This window comes from Bidens hawaiensis, unplaced genomic scaffold (assembly GCF_021521415.1).
Source record: "Bidens hawaiensis isolate Kalapana, Puna unplaced genomic scaffold, B.hawaiensis_p1.1 tig00007050_1, whole genome shotgun sequence".
Taxonomy (NCBI): domain Eukaryota; kingdom Viridiplantae; phylum Streptophyta; class Magnoliopsida; order Asterales; family Asteraceae; genus Bidens; species Bidens hawaiensis.
This window is the reverse complement of record NW_027491486.1, coordinates 706,439-715,149: the sequence shown is the minus strand read 5'-3', so window position 1 is coordinate 715,149 and position 8,711 is coordinate 706,439.

Genomic DNA, 8,711 nt, shown 5'->3' with positions numbered 1-8,711 from the left:
ATAACGAATGTAACACATTCGTCTAATCTGTAAGCTCATTCGTTAACCAGATTAACAAATGAGGGCTATTCGTTATATGTTAAATGTATTAACAAATGAAGAGTTCATTCGTATGGTTTAATGTAACGAATGACACATTCGTTATCTCATTCGTTAATATGGGTTAACGAATGAGCTTACAGATTAGACGAATGTGTTACATTCGTTACGGGGTAACGAATGTAACATTACATTAGAGCGAATGGCCCATTTAGCCATATTTACATTAAGATCCCTATACTTTAAACTAATTACATTAATGCCCTGATAAAGACTGAGATGTACAAAACGTGTATCAACAGGAATTTAGCGGTAATGAAGGACCAAATGGACTGGTAAAGTGGATCGAAAAGACTGAATCCATCATTAATATCACTAACTGTCCACCAGATTGTATTGTCAAATTTGCTACTTCTACATTTGTAGACCATGCGCTAATTTGGTGGAATACTGTTGTGCAAATTCGAGGACAAGAGGCAACCAATCGTATGTCTTGGACAGAACTTAAAAATCTTATGATAAAACACTTTTGTCCGATAAACGAAATTCAGAAATTAAACAAGAACTTTGGAATCTAGAAATGAAGGGTGCAGATCACTTGGAGTATACCCACAGCTTTAACGAACTGGCTCGTCTAGTCCCATGGTTAGTTACTCCAGAATCTAAACGTACTGAACGCTACATTTGGGGTTTAGCCTCCGAAGTCAGGAGTTTGGTTAATTCAACTGGTCCTGTAACTTTCGAAAATGTCGTGTTACAAGCCGGCATTGTAACTTCTGATTTGATTAGAAGTGGTGCGTTAAGAATGCCCGGGGAATAATCTGGTACAAAACGAACCAATTATGGAGCGAGAATACAAGAAAGACAACAGAATAAATGTGCACGCCCTGCAATACAAAATTACGCTATGATCAGTTCCGATGTGAAGCAAGATAAGTATAATGGGCCTTTGCCTAGATGTGGAAAATGTGGTTATTCTCATGTTGGTGAATGTCGGACCAATGCGTGTCACAAATGTGGGAAGGTGGGACACTATCCCCAAAATTTTAGAATCGTTATGAATACTATAAATCCACCAACCCAACTCCAGGACTCACAACTACCCTAACCTCAACCACCACGACAACAACCAGTCTACCAAAACCAACCCATAATAAACCGTAATGCCTATTATGAGTGTGGTAGTGTGAAGCACATCAAGAAAGACTGCCCTAGATTGAACCCAATTGTGATGGAAAGGCAAAGGCAAGGACCGGCATCGATGTCCAACTCGACTAGGGGTCACGTATTGTGAATAAACCGGATAGAACAAATGTAGTAACAGGTACGTTCTTAGTAATGCCTATTATACTTTAGTTTATTTATTACGGACACTGAAAGAAGTTTCGTTCCTACAAATTATTACATTGGAAAACATACCGGCTAGTAAAATAACAATTCTGTATACTATAGAAACCAACAAAAGTAAGACTATAAATACTAACCATATTACTCGAAAAACTACCCTCGTAACCTAAATAACTAGCTATTCCATATCGATGCACTCCCGGTGGAAGTGAGGAGTCATTGTGTAATAGTCAGTATGGACTAGTTAATTGAGTTCAAATGAAGGTTATATATAGAAATAGAACTGTTATACTGCCTCTTCTAGATAAAGAAGTGATCCCGTACACGGAACAAAACCTAGTACCCCAATGACGAAACACGGATAAGAAGAACTATACTATCCGTAACCAAAACTTGAACTTTAAACTTTTATAGCCTTAATAACCGAGTGATGAACAAGGAAAAGTCAGGCCAGATGTTCGGATAAACTGAGTACTGGTATAAAGATGTAAGCGAAATCTATGAAGGAACTGGTATGAGAAAGATCATAGGCACATGTGTTGTAAAGTGTGCACTATTATAAGTTACAGGGAATACTAAAGATCCTCGGAGACGCTACAACAATTCGATATACTCCATTGGAAGTGGGAAACAAACTAAAATGGAACCCTTAACACGTGTTCCATAAACATCCCGAGAAAGCAATTCAAGCTGAATGATAGTTCCCTGACTATTCCACTCCAAATGCCTTCTTCTGATTTGTAACAACTACCCAACTGGAAAAAAAAACGCGCCTTAACAAAATTTTATCCTTAGTGAGTTATGTATGAAACTTAGATCCCTAATCGACCCAAACACGGTCTTTAATCCTCTAACAAACAATCAATATTCAAACATTAGAGAGAAGTGAGACCAGTAATTTCAATCCTCGATACACAGATATAGATATAATACAAGCAAGAATGTAACTCGCTACCTTATTCAATTGAAAATTGGCGACCCCCAAATTACAAAACCCGATTCAAGATCGGAAACCATAGATAAAGCTCGTAATATCGAAAACAAACTGAAAGTCGCTTGAGGCTAACCAGAGTACTATACCGATGAATGTGAGAAGGTGAAGATTCTTGAAAGGTGTTAGTTGAGTTAATGAAACTGACGAGTTAACTTGAAAATACATGGAACTGTACAAAATTTCCTCGAAGGTTAATCCCGTAACGTATTAAACAAAATTACCTCATTCCCGATATTTTATATATATCGAACCAGAACGAGTGCCTAACTAACAGGACGAAATTAGTACCACCTGAAATCTTGTATACAACTAAACTCTATAAAAGAACCCGTGAAAAGGTTGAACGGGGAAAATCAAACACTTACGACTCAATAAAATCTCATTGAATAAGTTCGGGAGTATCCACAACGGGGAATCAATCGTGTACGGAAACAGAAGAATGAATTCCGTAACATATAAGTATAAACTTTTTCCTTAAAGGGGCGTAATTGACATATTTTGAATTTCGGGGACGAAATTTCTTAACTACGGGAGTATTTGACATTCGTGACAAAACCGGATACACCTTAGTACTTACAAACTCGAATAAGCGTTTAACCGCTTATTGCATAACAAGCAAACGAATAACCGAACGGGTCTGGTTATGAACCGGATATCCCGAGGGGCCATCTATAAGTGATATACGATTAATATAAGCTAAAATATTAGTATTATAGCCTTAGTTTGATAGCAAATCATTTAAACGAAAACGTGCTCGTTTAACTACCCGCTATAGATTTAAACACGATAGATAGTTACAAACCAAGCATTGTATCATCTGTTAAGCCAAAAAAGACTTACCAAACACTAATTTAAAATGTTTTTAGTGATCCGTGAAAATATTTTCGATTTTTACAAACGTATACTATGTTTTTATGAACTTACACAAAACTAGCCGAAAAACGCTCGTTTTCGCACTGTTTAACGCACCCGATATGTTTTTCGCGCCAAAAACCGAATCCGAAATAAATTTGGACTTGCGCTTTCACATTTGGGCTGGTAAAATCAGATTGTTGGGCCAAAATGGGCCCCAAGGGAGCCCAACCCTTCTTCCGGCCGCAATAGGGGAACCCCCCCCCCCCTAAGTTTCCTTTAATATATATTAAGTATAGGATAACTTTAAACATCATTTTTGAGGAAAAATCTGGACACCAACCCTGGTTTTCATAAAACCCAGCAAGAACAAGGTAAAAGAACTTCATTTTTGCTAATTTTAACTTGTTTAAACTCGCTTAATCACTTGTAAACGTAGTTTGATCACTAAAAATCATTCCTAACCATGTAAAAATCCAAAAAATGGTCCATAAACATATTTTGATCATACACATGGTGAGGAACCTAGTTTGATATTTTTTTTGCCATAAACACAGATTAGAGGGTTTAAAAGGCGTTTTTACGGTTCACAAGTTCGTTTTTGTACACTAGCCGAAACCCTAAGTCAAGGGATGTTATGTTGATAAAAAATTGCTTGGTTTGTGATATAGGACCTGTACCTAGCTTACTTAGAAGCAAAAGAACTCGGAAACTTGGATAAGAGAGAGAAAACGAACGAAAACCGCAAAGGTAATGCCAAAATGTTCGAGTACGGGCTGTTTAGGTTAAGGTTGTGATGTGCATATTTTTAGGTCTTGAAATTTTTCAAGAACATCAGGGAACATATCATTGAGTCCCTGTTCAAATTTGGTAATTGTTCGACCATCTGGGAATATTTGACGAATTTATTACCGAATTGGGACGTTTAATTGGGAAAAATAGTTAAAATGCTTGAAAAATTATGAAACTAGGTTGGAAACTCAGAATTGGTATGTTTTGATCACATATGAAGTTTGGGATCATTTGGAAAAGTCTAATGGTCTTTTGTGTATATGTGTTCGTATGAATTTTTATAGCTGAATTTGGGTTAAAAAGAATATTGATCAAGGTTGTTACATTCTATAATTGATACAGATTGTTTTGGGACATAATTTGAGTATTCAGGAATTTTTGTGGAATTTTTGGAAATCGTTTGGGATAAACGAATGATTTTCAGGCTAAATATAGCAGGAAAAATGAGTTTTTATAAATTAATAAACCAGTAAATAATTCCAGAAATATTTTTATAAAAATCTACATATTTTATTTGATAAGTGACTAAATTTTCATAATTTAATGAATAACAGTTAATTAATTATGCTAATTTGAAGATTAAACAAACTCAATTCTGATAAAAACCGACAAGTTCGTGATTAACGAATCTGCAGAAAAATCAGAACATCAAGAGTGATCAAAAATTATATTTTTGGATTAATTAAGTAAAAACGAACCTTTTTATGAGAGACCTGGACAATCTGGATAGATTGTGCGCGTTTATTCTCAAATCAAACTGAATAAACGGAAACGAATCCCGTAGCTAATCCAGGACCCCAATATGTGATCTTTCTTTATAACTTAATCATTTTATTAACTAACACATTTACCCAAGCTTATTTCTCCATAACTGTTTTCTGAACTTGTAAACGGACAACTTGGCCAGTTGGGAAAACAGGGAAACTGATCCAAGTTCAGTTTTAAGTGTTAGACATTAAACAACATCACAACTTAAGCCTATTGCCACTTTCTGGGTGTTACAGCCACACCCAGACTAGCTATACAGCCCAGCTTAGTATAAAAATTATAATAATATTAAAATATTAATATTATTATAATATGGACTATAGGGACTAGGTGATATAGCAAGGGAAACGAACCCCGAGCTGACCTCGCACTGAGTGCCTACAAAACAGTGAGTTTCATGACCTCTCTTTTCAAACTGTTTACAAACTTTTAGGGTGAAAAGCGTGTTTATATACATTATCTATCTAAAAACGGTTCAGGATATATATTATTTGAACATGTATATATGAAAAATCCTTACAACCATAATGATTAACTATGTGCTGATGAAAAGTGATTATTATCATTGATCGGTATATTAAGTGGAGATAGTACGAATGACAAAACATAATGAAATTACACGTGACAACATGTTTATACAAACACGTCATGTAATGTTAAACATAACTAATTTGGGAATAATGTGGTCTGTAATGGCCATGGGGCTATTGTGGGTGAAAAGGGGGCCACAATAGTACTAAACTAAAGTTGAGTATCGCCTATGAGCCAAGTTCTGCTGCAACTTACTAAACTAAAGTTGAGTATGGCCTATGAGCCAAGTTCTGCTGCAACTTATAAACTAAAGTTGAGTATGGCCTATGAGCCAGGTTCTGCTGCAACTTGTAAACTAAAGTTGAGTATGGCCTATGAGCCAAGTTCTGCTGCAACTTACTAAACCAAAGTTGAGTTTGGCCTATGAGCCAAGTTCTGCTGCAACTTATAAACCAAAGTTGAGTATGGCCTACGAGCCAAGTTCTGCTGCAACTTATTAAACGAATTAACTTGATTATGACATGAGTGTTAAGAAAATATTATGATTACATATGTTGTTTGCGGAAAGGGGGCCACAGTGATTAGTAATACGTGATAAATACTATATATGTGTGTGTGTATTGTGTGTATATATATATACATACTATGTGGATAGGCGTAGGAAATTCTATGTGTAGAAAATAATAATTGTTTGTGTATACAATGTGTAATGTTTGAGTTTACGTGAAACCATTGTGGTTAGAAGAGGGACCATAATGGTGATTTTACGTGGAACCGTTAGCGGAAAGGGGGCCACAGTGGTTGATTTTATTTGGAAAATGAAGGCACGAAGTACGAATGAGCAGTCAAGATTTTATCATAGTTTCAAACTCTATCATAAACTTATACACATACATTTCATATACAAAGACGTATATATACATATATAAATGTAAATACGTTTTCTTATATACGCACGTACATACAAACTATGACTGTATGGTGCGCAGAACTGAATTCTTTAAAACTTATGAAACTCACCAACTATTCGTAGTTGACCTGTGTTAACATGCTTTTCTGGTAATCAGATATGAGAAGTAATTTCCTGTGAATTACGTGTCTGATTGGTGATTGATGTCGTGGGCATTTGAGTAAGTAAAGTAATTGAAGAACCGGTTTGATTGTATCACCTAGTTTGTAAAAGATGTTAGAACGATGTAATATATTGTAAATTAGTTAGTAATGTTTCTTTATGAACAATGTATTTGATACCAGTTGTATATGTTGCATTTCCGTTTTACGCTTCTGTAATTCGCTTAACGGGGTGTGACAACAAACGAAACAACAATAAATATTCAGTGCAGGCAAATACAAAGACAAAGATTTACTGTAATAAATTCATCATTCAATGAAATAGTAAATGGAATGTCTAGGGTTTCGTGAAGGCGGCGACGGTACGAGGAAACAAAAGTGAATATTCTTTTGGAATGTTTTCTCGTAATCACTACAAGGCTAAATCTTTTTATCAGAATTTACGGACGTAACAAGTCTACCCCCCTAAGAATGGGATTCGTCCCCGAATCCCGCAATACAGGAACAAGCGCGGGTTGCGAAAATTCAAAACATCACATCATACACCGAACTGGTATAAATAGTACCCCTACTAATGACTTCGTACTACCTCCTAGTCAAACGATCACACACGAAAGCATTCGAGAGGGAGATAAACAGACAGCGTAATGTAACAAATAAAATGATCACAAGGGTTACCTGAAATGGTGTCCGTGACCTCCTTTGACTCCTTTGTCGAGATACTAAAGGCACTCGCCTTACCCTTCGGTATTTCTTCCATTTTCCCCTTCGAGGAAGTCCCCTGCTCGGACTCCCCCACCCTATTGGTATGGCAGTTTGACGCTAAATGCCCAGACCACCTACATCGGAGAGAAATCAAAGTCGGGTACTCATGGCTGGCGTGTCCAGTCTCCCCACAACGAAAACAGGGCATAGCCCCAGGCCTGCATTCCCCCCGATGCGGCTTCCCGCACTTCCTGCATCCATCGCTATATCCCTTACTCTTACGATCCAACATCTCCGTCCTCGCTTTCTTCCCAGCCGACACAGAATCATTGCCCCCATAACGTTTTCCTTTGAAGTTAGAGCTCGGTTTCCAATCCTTTCCAGATTCAGCTGGGCTCACCATTTCTCTTTGTTCATATAATTTACCTGCTAGGGTAACCACCGAATGGAAAGAGCTCATGCCGGTGGTCACCACTCCCCTATGAACATCTACCGGTAGACCCTTCACGTACTTTTTGATTCTTTTGTCTTCAGGTGTAACTAGATCGGGACATAGGCAAGCCATTTGGTTGAATTTTGTAGTATACTCTCGATGTGACATATCACCCGCTTCTAAAACTAAGAACTCCTGCTCCATCTTATCTAATTCATATGGAGGACAAAAATGATCAATCACCAACTGTTTCAACTCTTCCCAAGCCATCCTCCTAATAGAACGATTACCCATAGCCTGAGCTAGATTATCCCACCAACACAGCGCCTCGGAACGAAACGAGGCAGTAGCATAAGTTACCAGATCCTCCTATTTGCACTTACTAACCCTCAATACGGCTTCCATCTCTCTAACCCACTGATGAGCAGCCAACGCATCTTTAGTACCATCGAAAGCGGGAGGGTCGCACTTCTTGAAATCCCCATACGAACAACCCCTAGAAGGCACCCTAAACGCACGAACTTCTTTCTCCTTCTCACTTGACACCACCACCTCGTCTTCAACCTGAGTCTCTCGTCCCTTTCCCTATTTATCTGCACTCTTCCCAACCATAGACTCTTTTGCAACCCTAACCGCCTCAACAACAATCTCGGGAATAACGCTCTGAAGAACCTGATAAACCTCATCTGCGATAGCCGCGCATATAGCAGGACCTAAAACGGGGTTATCCCCTTCCCCTTGAACCGGGGTTTCCTCCTGCTGGGATGTAGGAATCTCGCTCTCTGTTTCAGAACGCGGCTTACGACCACGGCCGCGAACATTCGGGCGACCTCTCTTAGCAGTATGAGTATTAACCATGACTTATCCCTACAAAGACAGCATTTTAACACGGTCAAGTACAAGTGGTATTTAGAACATGGAAGGTAAGGGTAAACTGCTAATAACGTTGATCAAGTGTTATTAATTGTTTACTTTACCCGCCCATCCTAAGCACCCCCTGCCCCTAACCATATTAGCGTCCCATCTAACATTCAAGCAAATATGCACATAATCGTACTCTAATACTTATAAAACGAATAATCAAATATAAAAATGTACCTCTTGGCGTGTAGCTACTCGCGGTTGGCATTTCTGGTCCTTCTTTTTCAGTTCAAGTCCAAGCATTCGAGAATGCTCGGA